Consider the following 12,664-nt stretch of genomic DNA (forward strand, 5'->3'; position numbering starts at 1 on the left):
ATATATATATATATATATATAACCCTTCTTCCATCGCCTCTATGAAATGCAGAATCTCTCTTATGTCAGGAGTCATTATCTAACTCTCTGACGAAATGTGCTTTTAAATCAGTGATTTTACGCTGTTTAACTTTGCATAGACACTTTTCCTATGTCTCAAACCCAGATATTCAGCTATGATTTGGAACCCCTCTGCTTTAAGGCACAGTCTGGGGAATAGGGAATAGTTGGGAATTCCACTTTTGTGCACCCTTCTCTTTTGGGAATGTTGGGGATGGCAAAAGAAATAGGTGTACCCAATAACCTTACCAGGCTATTTGTATCCACACTGGAAGCAATGTTGTTGATCTCGGATTTCAACAAAATTAACTTGTGTTAGTTGACTATAGGGGAGTTAATTAAATTATCACTTGGTAAAGAAATGCAAGGGATCTACTTTGTCTGCCCACACAATCAATAATGGGAAGATATCAAATCAAACAGATTCCCACAAGACTTGGTTTGTTTGGACAGATTACTTGCATAGTACATCTCTGGGTTTGTGCCCAAGACAAAGCATCTTTTCCAGGATCATCTCATAGGGAAAGGACAGGTATCTGGTTAGACTCCAACCTCAGTCATGGGTAGCCTCCAACATGAATCCCCTTAATTTTCCTCTTCTTGTATGAATCCCAGCTTCTATCTTTCCCTGGTTTGCTCCAATTCTTGTCTCCTATGCAATTTTAATACTCCAGAAATGTTTCCAGCAGTTCCCACTCAGATGATATCAGACATCTCTCCCTGTTCCCATTGTGTGTCTCTGTATACCAATTAACTAAATGATGACAGGCTGGTGTGTTAATTCTTAATAGGGATTGGACAACTATATTCCATCCCCTTAACTCAGTATTAGCCCCTTTTCCATGATTGGTCCCTTCAGTTACCAAGCTCAAATTCTGGGAGGGGTCAGTCCACCCACTTGAATTTACATTTCCACACATTTCAGTATTGCACTTAAAAGTACAATGTGGCAAATGTCTCTAATTTCTAAATAAAGCTATCAATATATACATTTTGAAGTTAGTCCTATCATGCCAGACTTAATTAAATGAGTCCTTGTGTCGGCACAAGTTGCTGGTTCAAGTGATAGTCTTTTGTGAAAAACTCAAAAAGATTAAAGTCAGTGTCACAAACGTTTAAATACAGTTAAATAATTCACTAAGCTACTATCTCCCAAAATCTCTGCTTTGTGATATTTTCTGGAGAGCTAGAAACACATTTTAGGTTGTAACTTGGGTTCCGACGGTCGAATTGTTAGGGAAGTTGAAAGGCCTTCTCATAGGTTTTCCAATAATATCTGAGTCTTCATCATGCGTGTCGTGATTCCAAAGATAATGGGCAAAGTATAATTCTCCATGTAAGCCTGTGCCAATTTCTAGGCATAATATTATATTCACAGAATAGCACAACAAACTTCAGATGTGATTCGCCACCTGCTTTCTTTGTTGGCACAGTTGTTGAGATAAAAGTCATTTAAAGTCTTTCTCCCATAGGTAATGGATCTTTAAGAGCGAGAGGCAAGCTCCACCATGGTCTTCTGTTGCATTTCATCTGTCAGTCATTCCAGGAAGGGACCACAAATTTACTTGAATTTTGGGGAATTATTCAGAGTTCATCTCCATTAAGTGGGCCTTTTGTTTTGACAGAGCCATCTGTTGACCTCATCAAACCTTTAGTCTGGCACACACTCTGTCCCTTTTCTTGGCTCAGTGAGCTTCAAAGACATTTCCTGATTCTGATAAGGATAGGGGGGAAGTGATAATGCAGCTAAACTTGGATTGTCTCCTATATCAATATTGATAGGGTCCTCTCATTCTAGCAGGAATAATTTAAATTTTACCCTCTAAACTTCATTTTTTTCTTTCACTGGTTGCAGCATCTCACACAAAGAAAGATTTTGAAATCTAGTTCCGGTCTGTAGTGTATGAGCAACAGCATAACATTATGTTGAATATTCATTTTCATACAATAAGTGAGAAATATATTCAACATTGGTGCGCAATCGTTAATCTTCAGTTTACATTCTTGTACAATGATATTCTGAAGCAGGGATGTGCACCTTCCTATTATCCAATCTCCCCCCTATACTAATTGGATAAATCATTCGGAAACAACACGATTCTAGCGTCTTTGCCCATACAATGATTGTTGCACACTTTGTAGCTTTCATTTGATACAATTCTAAACTTTTGCCCATGATTTCACATGAGTGTAGAGGATGAAGGGTGCAATATTCATACAAACTATTCCGTTATGCAACAGATAGACCCTGGAACTGACCTTCACTGGTTTTGTTTGTTGACTCAACATCAAGCATACACAACTCTGCTACAGTCAGACTACCTTTGCATAAATAATTGCGCTCCAATAGAAACATCAATGCATTTTTCATTTTTCCAATATCTATACACTGTTGCCAAATGTTATTATCTTTAGTGGCAACACTGTTTGCTAAAACAAAGAAAGAATCTGCAATGTCACGCTTCAAACCTAGAGTGTTCACATTGTCTTCCAAATTGTTAGCTAATTACACAATTTTGCTTCTCAAACCTTGCACTAAGGATTTCTTAGGCAGATTTGACATCTTTGTTTGCAATCTAACAATAACTTGGAAAGGATGAACAGTTTGCAATGCAATCACTTCAAACATGTTCCATTTTTGAAGCACAGAAGCGATATCGAACACTATTCAAAACTCTTCTTGGGGGATTCCCTCTTTGATTATAAATCCCAACACAGTGGCTACAAACATAAAGTGCCTCTCTTGTGTCAAATCGTTCTTCTACAAAAAATAAAGATAAAGTTATTTCCAAATATCTTCTACTGTGTGTTTAATTTTCTCCTCAATCTAGATTAGTTGCACTTGAGACTTATAAAAAGTGCATCGACAAGATACGCAAACAATGTCTGGTCTTTCACTAGTAGACAACTCAAACATTGCAATACTACTTGTATACTTTTCAAAATCTGATCCTTTGAAAGCATACGATCATCATTTCACTTCCTGTAAGTGTTCCATCTACATGCACCTACTCTTTTAAATGCATTGTAGAAACTAAACTTTCTTCAGTTCCAGTCAAAAGTAGTTGATTTAAAACTGCAAGAGACATACTTGATGTTTCACACTCATACAGTTTAACTAGAAGGTATCTCATTTTACTATGATGTGCAGCCAACATCCTTATATGATGAAACTGACTCGTACATCTACTTTTATCAAGACAAGCTAGAGAGTGACCCAAAAGTCCTGTTTATCCACAAACGTCACAGTCATCTATTCTTTGTAGCATCTAGAGCTGCTTTTGAAAATTATCTTTTTTGTGCAAAACTTGCAAAAATCCCTTTAAGACTTTAAAAGAGAACTGATTGACATTGCACAAAAAATTGCACATCCATACCTAACAATCCTTCTTTCGTTTTGTTTTTGACTGACCTTCAGTTTCCATTTCTGTATTATCACACCGTACGATTTCAGATTTTTTAGAAATTATACCATTTCGGACTTCATAGCAACACCCACTCTCATCAATTGCTAGGGTAACATCATTTCCTTGAATGTCACCTTCATCATTAAATAATCTTTCCGTATGAGAAGTGTGTTTCCACTCTCCACCAAACACGTCACAAAAGCTGTCACATGTAATTAAATGAACTGTTTCTATATTTGTATAGAATGGTGTAGTCACATTAAGTAATTTCTTAAGTTTATTCAATTTTCCTTTCATATCAAAAGCACCCCAGGCAAAAGGTTATTTGCTTCCATGGGATTTGCCTTGTGTGAGGAACATTTTCTTTTTTTAAATTCCTGATGGGAGTTGTGCTCTAGTGGATATTATAGAACCAAAAACATCACTATGAACCCCATTCTCAAAATTATTCTCACATTCTCCACAGTCTTCTGAACAATCAAAGAGGCCGATTCATGGAATTAATGTGCGCTGAAAATTCCTGTGCAAGCATGCGAAAGTGAGCGAATCGCAGCGCAAGTGCAAAAATCGCAGCAAAACCCACGCACAGCGATTCATGGAAGTCCGTGCGCGTGTAAATCCATGGATGTGCGCTAAAATCCTGCGTGGTGCACGCTAGCGCACACGTCTTCAAACAGCGTGCGCTACGCGCACAGCGAAAGCACACATAGCGAAGCGCACATAGCGAAGCGCACACAACAAAAGTAGGCGTAACACAGGGCGTAACATGTGGAATGGGGAATAACGCGTGAAAATGTGGGCGTCAAGGGGGAAGTACAGGAGGCAAATGCGCGGAACGCCCACACGCACGCCTACAACACGGATTCATGGAATCGAACGGGGCTAACGCGTGCGCCAAAAAAGACACGCTAATCCGGAAACACGTACGCCAGCAGGAAGCAGGCGTACGTGGACCCCCGCAGCATAAAAATGCGCACAAACAACAAACAAGCTCAGACGCCAAGATGAATATACCGTTCCTCGCAGCAGTGGTCGTGGGATACCGCAGGAGGAGGGGGAGGATAGTCAGGCCCAGAATTTTTACACCCAGAACCAGCCTTTTTGGGATGCCTGATGACCAGGTGTATGGGAGGTACAGGTTTCCACCTCACCTAATACTCGACCTGGTGAGTGAGTGGGAGGATGACCTCACATCACCCACCCTGTGCTCCCAAGCACTGAGCCCCTTGGAAAAGGTGCTCAATGTACTGCACTTCTTGGCCACTGGTTCATTTCAGCTGACAACTGCCATAGTGGGGGGGGTCTCACAGGCCACGCAGTCACGCTGCCTGCAACAGGTGTTGGCCATCATGACTGCACACCCATCAGTCCGCAGGCACATATACCTGCCCAGAACACCTGCAGAAAGGCAGGCTGCGTCCAGGATTTTTACTGGGTGGCACACTTCCCCAAAGTGCTAGTTGCCATTGACTGCACCCATGTGGCTCTACGTCCTCCCAGGGCAACTGAGCACATCTACAGAAACCGCAAGCACTGGCATTCCATCAACGTGCAGGTAGTATGTGATGCCAAGGAAATCATCACCTCAGTATATGCCAACTATCCAGGGTCCACCCATGACAGTTTCATTTACAGAATGTCAACCCTAAACCGGGTCCTAGAAGCTGGGCGGCATGGCGATACATGGCTGCTTGGTGAGTATAAATGCCCCTACACATGCATGCATGTCAGATACTGAGTAATGGCACAACCCCACTAATGTTACCCATCATCAACTCCCCAGGGGACAGTGCCTACCCACTGAGCACCCACATGATGACGCCAATTCGGAACCCCACCACACCACCCGAGGTAAGATACAACACAGCCCATATTGCAACCCAGGGCATAGTGGAGCGCACATTCGGAGTGCTCAAGTCACGCTTTCGCTCCCTTGACCACTCTGGTTGGCAGCAGCTATACGCGCCCCCATTAGTGTGCAGGATCATAGTGCAGCATGTGTCCTGCACAACGTTGCAACACGCCGGGGCCTGCCAGTGGACATGGTGGTGCCACCACATCCCCGACCACAAGCACGGCCGCTGCGCATGGGAGGGGAAAGGGCATGTGGTGAGGCAGCACGTACGCAGCTGGTGGTTAATTACTTCACCTAAAATCACACCCCTGTGTAGTGCACACAGCCCTGGAACATACCAACTGGCAATCAATGATGATGACATAAGGGACAGTCAACTGTCACAACCATACCACCCTGAGATTGGTCACCTGGAATTGTTACATTGTGTGCATCCCTACCTGCCGAAAGACAACCAATGCTGTGTTACAAAAAAAACACACATTTATGCTGCATGAATGACTACCCCCTTGCAAAATACAACATGAAAATAGCACCATGTCACCCAACCCCTCCCCAGCTCTGCCACCCAACACACCAATGCATGTCATGCAATGTGAAAGCAAACAAAGCAATGCACAAGACCTGACACAAGTGTCACAAAGTGCACTGTCTCAAATGGAAACTGCCCACAGACAATATGCTCCCAGTAATCAATAACAAACAGCACACATGAACAAATACTTACCACCAACACAATACAGCAAGACACAATGAAACATTGCAAAAACATGACAGTACTAAGTCAAAGTAGTGGTAGTCTTACAACCTGAATAAGCCAGCACATCGACCCCTTCCAACTGTAGAGTGTTGCTGCCACGCAAATGTGTCAGTGTACTGCATACCACATGAACTCCATCTGCAAAGGAGACGGCCTTGTGAAGACATGAGGAAGGAACCTGCAAATTAGGAGGAAGACATGGATGCACAAGCACATATCAATACACCATGCAGTGTACAATACAACAACAATACCCACTAGGGATGTACACACAGTATCACTGTCACTTGGTCACACCCTTTGCAAGCCCATGGAAATGGGAAGCAGGAGGGGTGTGTGTGTCACGAACCCAAGCATCTAACCCAAACTCAGGACAAGCCTGCATGTGGCCAGCCGGAATACAGTGGATACCCACGGGAGCAACACAAGGCAACACACTGTAAAAAAAAAAAAAAATGCCCATGTGGGGGCCGGGGGGAGGCCACCCAGGAGGTTCGAGGACAGGGTGCACACCAACACCCACCTGCGTGAATGTTGCGAAAAAAAATATACCTCCATGGGCGCATGGCCTGCACGGCTATGCCATTGTGGGAGAACTGCTGTCGCTCTCTTCACCCACTGCTGCTGCATCAGGAGGTGGTGGAATGCGGGTCTCGAAGGTCTGATTCTGGCGGATTAAAGTGCAGAGATGCAGCACGTCACGGGTTGCATGCTCTTCTGCATGCATGGCCTCGCGGGATGCCCGGATCTCCTCACGTGTTGCCTGCAGCTCAGCTGAGAGCGAACGTGTGAGCTGCTCTGGCTGCTGTTCTGCCCTAACATTCGGGAAGCCTCAAGTTCAAGCAGACTCTGCCTGAGGTTATGGAGTTCCACCCTCAGGGCTTCCCTGTGGCCCTGTGACTCTATTGATATGGATTCGCGCAGAGTCTCCAGGGTCGCCCGTCGGTCCCTGTTGGATGCCAACATGTCTTCCCTGTGCGATTGGCAAATGGAATCGGTTGCCTGCTGTTGTTGCTCCATCTGCCTTTCAGGGGGGATAACGGAAGTGGCCACCCTCTCCATTGCCTGAGTCATCATTTCTACTGATGCTGCCTGTTGGGTTGCCATACCGTACATGGAGTTTTCCCATAGAGTATTGCCTGGTGGTGCTCGGCCACCGCGTCGGCGGGCACCACACCTGTTCGGGGCAAGGCGATCTGCACCTTGCTGTGCTGCCACTGCCTGAGGCTGCAGGACTGCATTCCCCCTCTGATCTGCTGGCCCAGGAACAGGATCAGGTGGAGTGTGACCCTGCATCCGTAACCGCCAAAGGCGGACCTACCAACACTGACATCCCCATAGAGGGTTCTACCCCGGTGCAGGTGGGTTGGACAGAACAAAATCCCTACCAGAAGCACTGACCTGCGACAGCACATAAGTCTCATCATCCGTCCCCCACTGGTGCCTGGTCGTGGCTGAGAATCCTCCTGGGTCTGCACCATCTTCTGAACCTCACCAGCATCAAGTGTGTCGTCACCTGCAAAAACATGAAATACAAGAAATGGAAACAGGCATGAGCACCATAGCACACACATAGGCCTGACAAGACAGAGATCCTGTACATGGTTTACACATGTCCCACATGACTATAACCCTGGCATGCATGCACTGTCAATGATTTTTAAAGGGGAGTCAAAAAGGCAGACAATGAGTGCACCAAGATTGAAAAGCAACACATTCGCAGCATGTCGTGTAGCACTGGCATCACACATCAGCCTGTGAGTGGCATGTCCAAACCATACATGACACATGCCAGCACACAGATGTCATGTAGCACAGCCATGGTAAATTAGACAACTACAGCGATATGTCAGTGAATGAGTACTGTCACACATCCATGTCACATGGACATGATGAGAAGATCAATGCAGAATAGTGTTGCAAAATATGCATGTGCCGCACACTGCAACACATCCAGTGTACAATTAGACAGTGATTGTAGGCAGATGTACACATCAATGGTTGGTCACTTCAACATGACAGGAAACAACTATCATGTTCCACGTGCAAACAGGCCCTAAAAATAAATTTCAGCAGGCCAATACTCCCTCGCCCTGAATGGTTCAATCATTCACATAACCAGGTAACTAAAGTGGCACAATGTGGGGTGTAAACAATGACAGAAGCATGTCACATATGTGGCATTAGGGATGAAAAAAGCATATGAAAAATGGGATAATCTAAACAATCAGCCTGAATGAACACAGAAAAAATCAGAACAATATTGTTGCGAGATGATAGTTCAAGTGCAACAGCAGTAATGTGGGGCTAATTGGCTACTGTAGGCAGAAGGGATACTGTCATACCCAAATCAAAGGCACGTGAATGTATTGGAGGAAGCACATGGGTGACCCATAACACTCAGCAGTACACACCCTCACCTGGCACTCAATCAGAACCCGTCACCCAAACAACATACACATGGATTACACACACATGCATGGGCACTCACCGGACGATTCGTCGTAATCAGGTAGCTCTCCCACGCCTTGGATATGTTCCTCTGTGACGAAGGACCCAGCAACAGACTCATGTTCAGTGAGTTTGTTGTCCTCTGGTGGAGACCCAACGCCAGTCACCAGAGTACCGGCATGATTTGAGGCCAGCTTGTTCTTTGCTCTGCGTTTCAGGTCATTCCACCGCTTGTAGTAATCATCAGCTGTGCGCCTCACAAATCCAAGGGCACTTATGCGGTCTGCGATGGTCTGCCAGTGTGCCCTACATTGACCAGGTGTGGTCTTGCACCCTGCAGTCACCACCATTTCGCGGCTATGTGCCGACACATAGGTCACAAGTGCATCAAGTTTGGTGTCATTAAAGCTAGGCTTCCTTGACGTGCCGGACTGTGCAGCCGTGTCTGGGGTCTCAGCCTGTAGTGCCAGAGCACCCTTCTTCAAATGTGGAGCGGAGCCTGAGTGGCTTGCGCCGCTCTGGTCAGTAGGGGCAGAAGCGCAGGTGGACTGGGTACTGGGAGCGTGCGAAGGCACAATGACCATAGGTCTTGGTGCAGGCATTGGCTGAAGTGTGATGTTGGCAGGGGCAACGTCAGTTTGATGGACCATGACCGACACTGTCCCGGCTGGGAGACTCAGAGCTGGGGTGGATAGAGCTGCAGCTGCCCCTGCATCCTCCCCACCCTGCCTACTTTGGGCAGCGATGTCAGGTGCCACAATGGGCTCGTCCAACAAGGGCTGAGCTGGGATGGTGTCAGCCACGTTTCCCTCAACCATGGGGGGGGAGCATGGGTGTCCCTGATTGGTCTTCCACACATGGGGGTCTAGGGGCACCCTGCAAATCCTGGCCACGTCCCCTACCATGCCCACCACGCCCACCTTTTGGAGGTCAGCCACCTTTGCCTCCCTTACCGCTTGGTCGTCTCCCAACCATGGCATTGATGTTGTTGTGAATATGGGAGTTGCAGTAAACAATTGTCCTGGGCAATCGGGGTGAAAGGGGTAGGGTACTAGATGGAATTTGTACCCTAGTGCTCTAGCAAGGCTGTCTGTGACCCCTGGGGGAAGATGATGGGTCACGCAATGCACAAGCACCATGAAAACAAAAAGTAACGTGCACGCAACCCCTCGTAGACCATGTGTGTGGAAAAATTAACCTGCACTACGCTGTGGCACCCAGAAACAAAAAAATAAGCGTACGTATGTTACACGCAGCCTACAATGACCTCTGAAGGGGTATGTGACACACGGGGCAAACATAGTTGGTAAATGCGTGCGCGACTCACTGTCTGCCTGGAAAAAAAACGTGAAAAAAACGTGAAAAAAACATGCGTGTGCGCATTGGCAACACCCCCGCCAAAAGAAGAATTGTACGTTGTCTGAGGAGACAGGACAAAAGAAGAAGTGAATGCTGTTTGAGGAAACAGGCCCAACAAAAAAAATAAACGCTGTCAGAGGTAACAGGGAGTACGAACTTGAAACGCTGTGAAGTAATCGCGTGTGAACCGACAAGAAGTATAGAATTCACCCACTCGCTCTCCACGAAAAGCACGTACAAGAAAATGGGGTCCTACACGGGCCTTTTAAAGCAGCCCACACGTACAGCGTCACTTACGCGTGTACGCGCTAAGGCCCTTTCCTCCAATAACACGAGCTGCAGTTTTTGGACATGCACTTTTTGGACGTGTACGATGAACATGCACCCGTGTTGATGGAAACACCCGTGCGCGTCATGTCACTTACGCGTGTAGGCCCTTTCCTCTGATTACACGCATTCACATGATGATGTGAAGTTTTTTTCACGCGCACTGAACCACTATGCCCACGTCACGAGGGAAACGCCTGCACGCGTCATGTCACAGAAGCACTTACGCGCTAAGGGCCTTTGGTCCAATGAAACCACGTATGTGTGCTAACGCGATTATGCGCGAAGGGCCTTTCCTCGAATTACATGCTGACGTGCAAGATTTAAACATGCCAAATCACTCCGTATCAAGCTGGCCACGCAACAACCCACGGAAGACCACACTCCTGCCCAGAAGGCCGAATTACTGACCCCCAGACCCCTGAGCACGCTCCCACCTGCCATCTGCTGCTGCCTGCCTGCCTGCTGCCCACGTGCCCTGGTATTTGGTGCCTGCACATCAGCCAGGGTTCTAGTTGCTGTGTCCACCCCTTCTGGAACAGAAGACTCCTGACTGGGATACCATCGCTCCACAGCCCACCCCCAGGACCCAGTTGCCCACCCACGCCTGCCTCGGGGGTCACCATGTCGGGGAAAACACCATCTGAGACCACTGGCGACCCCCAGCCAGAGAGGCAGAGGGCCACCAGCTTCAGTGTGAAGGAAGTTGGTGTCCTGGTGGAGCACGTCCTGGGGCAGTATGATGCCCTCTTCGGAACATTACGTGCCAACAAGGAAGGACGGGAGAGGATCTGGACGACATAGTGGTTGCCATCAACGGGGAGGGGGTGGCATCCTGCGACATGAAGCACATCAAGAATCGCTGGGAGGACTTCAGGCCCAGGGCCCTCCACAAGGCCCGGTGCCTCGCGGAGAGGGGCCGGGTCAGCATGAGTGACATCCAGATGAGGGTCCTGGAACACGTATGCCCAGCGCTCCACGCCCAAATCCTTCGGAGGAAGACCCGTCTGGAGTTGAGCAGTAAGTGGCCAAGCATTGTTGTGTCAGACAGGGCATGTTGCAGTGTGCTGGTAGTCTGATACTTGCCTGTATGTGTGACATGGGCCATGTATGGATGTGTGTGTGCAGGGACATCATGTTCATGTATGTGAGACCAGTAATGTGCGAACCACATGGTTGGTGCATGAGTTCCAATGCAACATGGGGAGCTGTATGGCAAATGCACACATGAAAGCATGCCAGTGTCTGTTCTTGCACATGGTGGGGGTGTGAGGGATGGGTGCTGCTGTCATGTTCATGTATGGTGCACATGTGTGTGTGTCTGAGAAGTGTGTCTGTGACTTTGATACGCCATGGATTCATGACACATGTCCGTGATGATGTGTACATTCACTCATGCAGTGCGGTCACCGTTGTATGCACTGTGTCTATCCAATGTGTCTGTGGTGTACAAGGCATGATGCATGACCCTCCGGTGATGTGTGTGCATGGGATCAGTGTGAGCCATGATGCATGTGATTTTGAAGGGAAACATTTGGATTAATAGGGGCCCTTGTACATGGATGCTGATGTTGATTGCAGGCGCCGTGCCTGTTCATGCATGCGTGTTGCGTGCATTCACCCATGTGTTGTGGAGGGACAGGATGGAAGTGATGTAAGACAATGCCACTCATGTGTTATTCCTTCCTGTCTAGGCGAATATTGTACTGTACCCTGATGCTTGTGTTCTATGTCTCCCTCTACGCAGCGTCAAGTGAAGAAGAGGGTGGAGACGGCGCTGTGGAGCCAAGCGGCGGGGATGCCTCCACTGGGCGGCGACGCAAGGCCCAGCCACCCTCCCAGGACTTGCCATCATCTGGGAGCGAGGAGGCTGGTGCCGCGTCTGCCACTACGGCTGTGGTGGAAGGGCCGGGTGACCCCCCACAGGGGCTTGCAATGGCGGAAGACGGTACGGAGACATCCAGGTTGGTGGTCTCCACAGAGGAGGAGGAGCCCGCTACTGAGCCGCACATGGGGCATGGAGGGGGTAGTACCACTGGTGCAAGTGGTGCAGTCCAGGGCCAGGGTCAGGAGGCAGCACAGGTCACCGCAGAGGGGCCTGTGCATGTCCCTGTCTTTGACCCTGTGTCTGCAGCACCATGCACCAGCAGAGATGCCCCGTCCCAGGCCCGTTGCAGGTAGGGGAGAGTGCCATATCATCTGCCTCTCCACTAACTGCGGACGAGGGGTCCAATGAACGTATTGGCTCCGTCCTGATTGGTGTCGCGTTGCGCACGCTTGACATTCGTGATGACGTACGATCTTCCTGGGCAGAGAATGCACGCCATCACGAACAGCAGTGTCACGACGTGGCACTGTTGGGAGGGGCCCTGGTTGGTGGGTTCCTACATGTGACGCACACTCTGGCGGACCTCTCCTCCTCTGTGGAGACTATGCGCCAGTCGT

The sequence above is a fragment of the Ambystoma mexicanum genome, chromosome 10, assembly GCF_040938575.1.
Source record: "Ambystoma mexicanum isolate Mex_15411 chromosome 10, UKY_AmexF1_1, whole genome shotgun sequence".
Classification (NCBI taxonomy): domain Eukaryota; kingdom Metazoa; phylum Chordata; class Amphibia; order Caudata; family Ambystomatidae; genus Ambystoma; species Ambystoma mexicanum.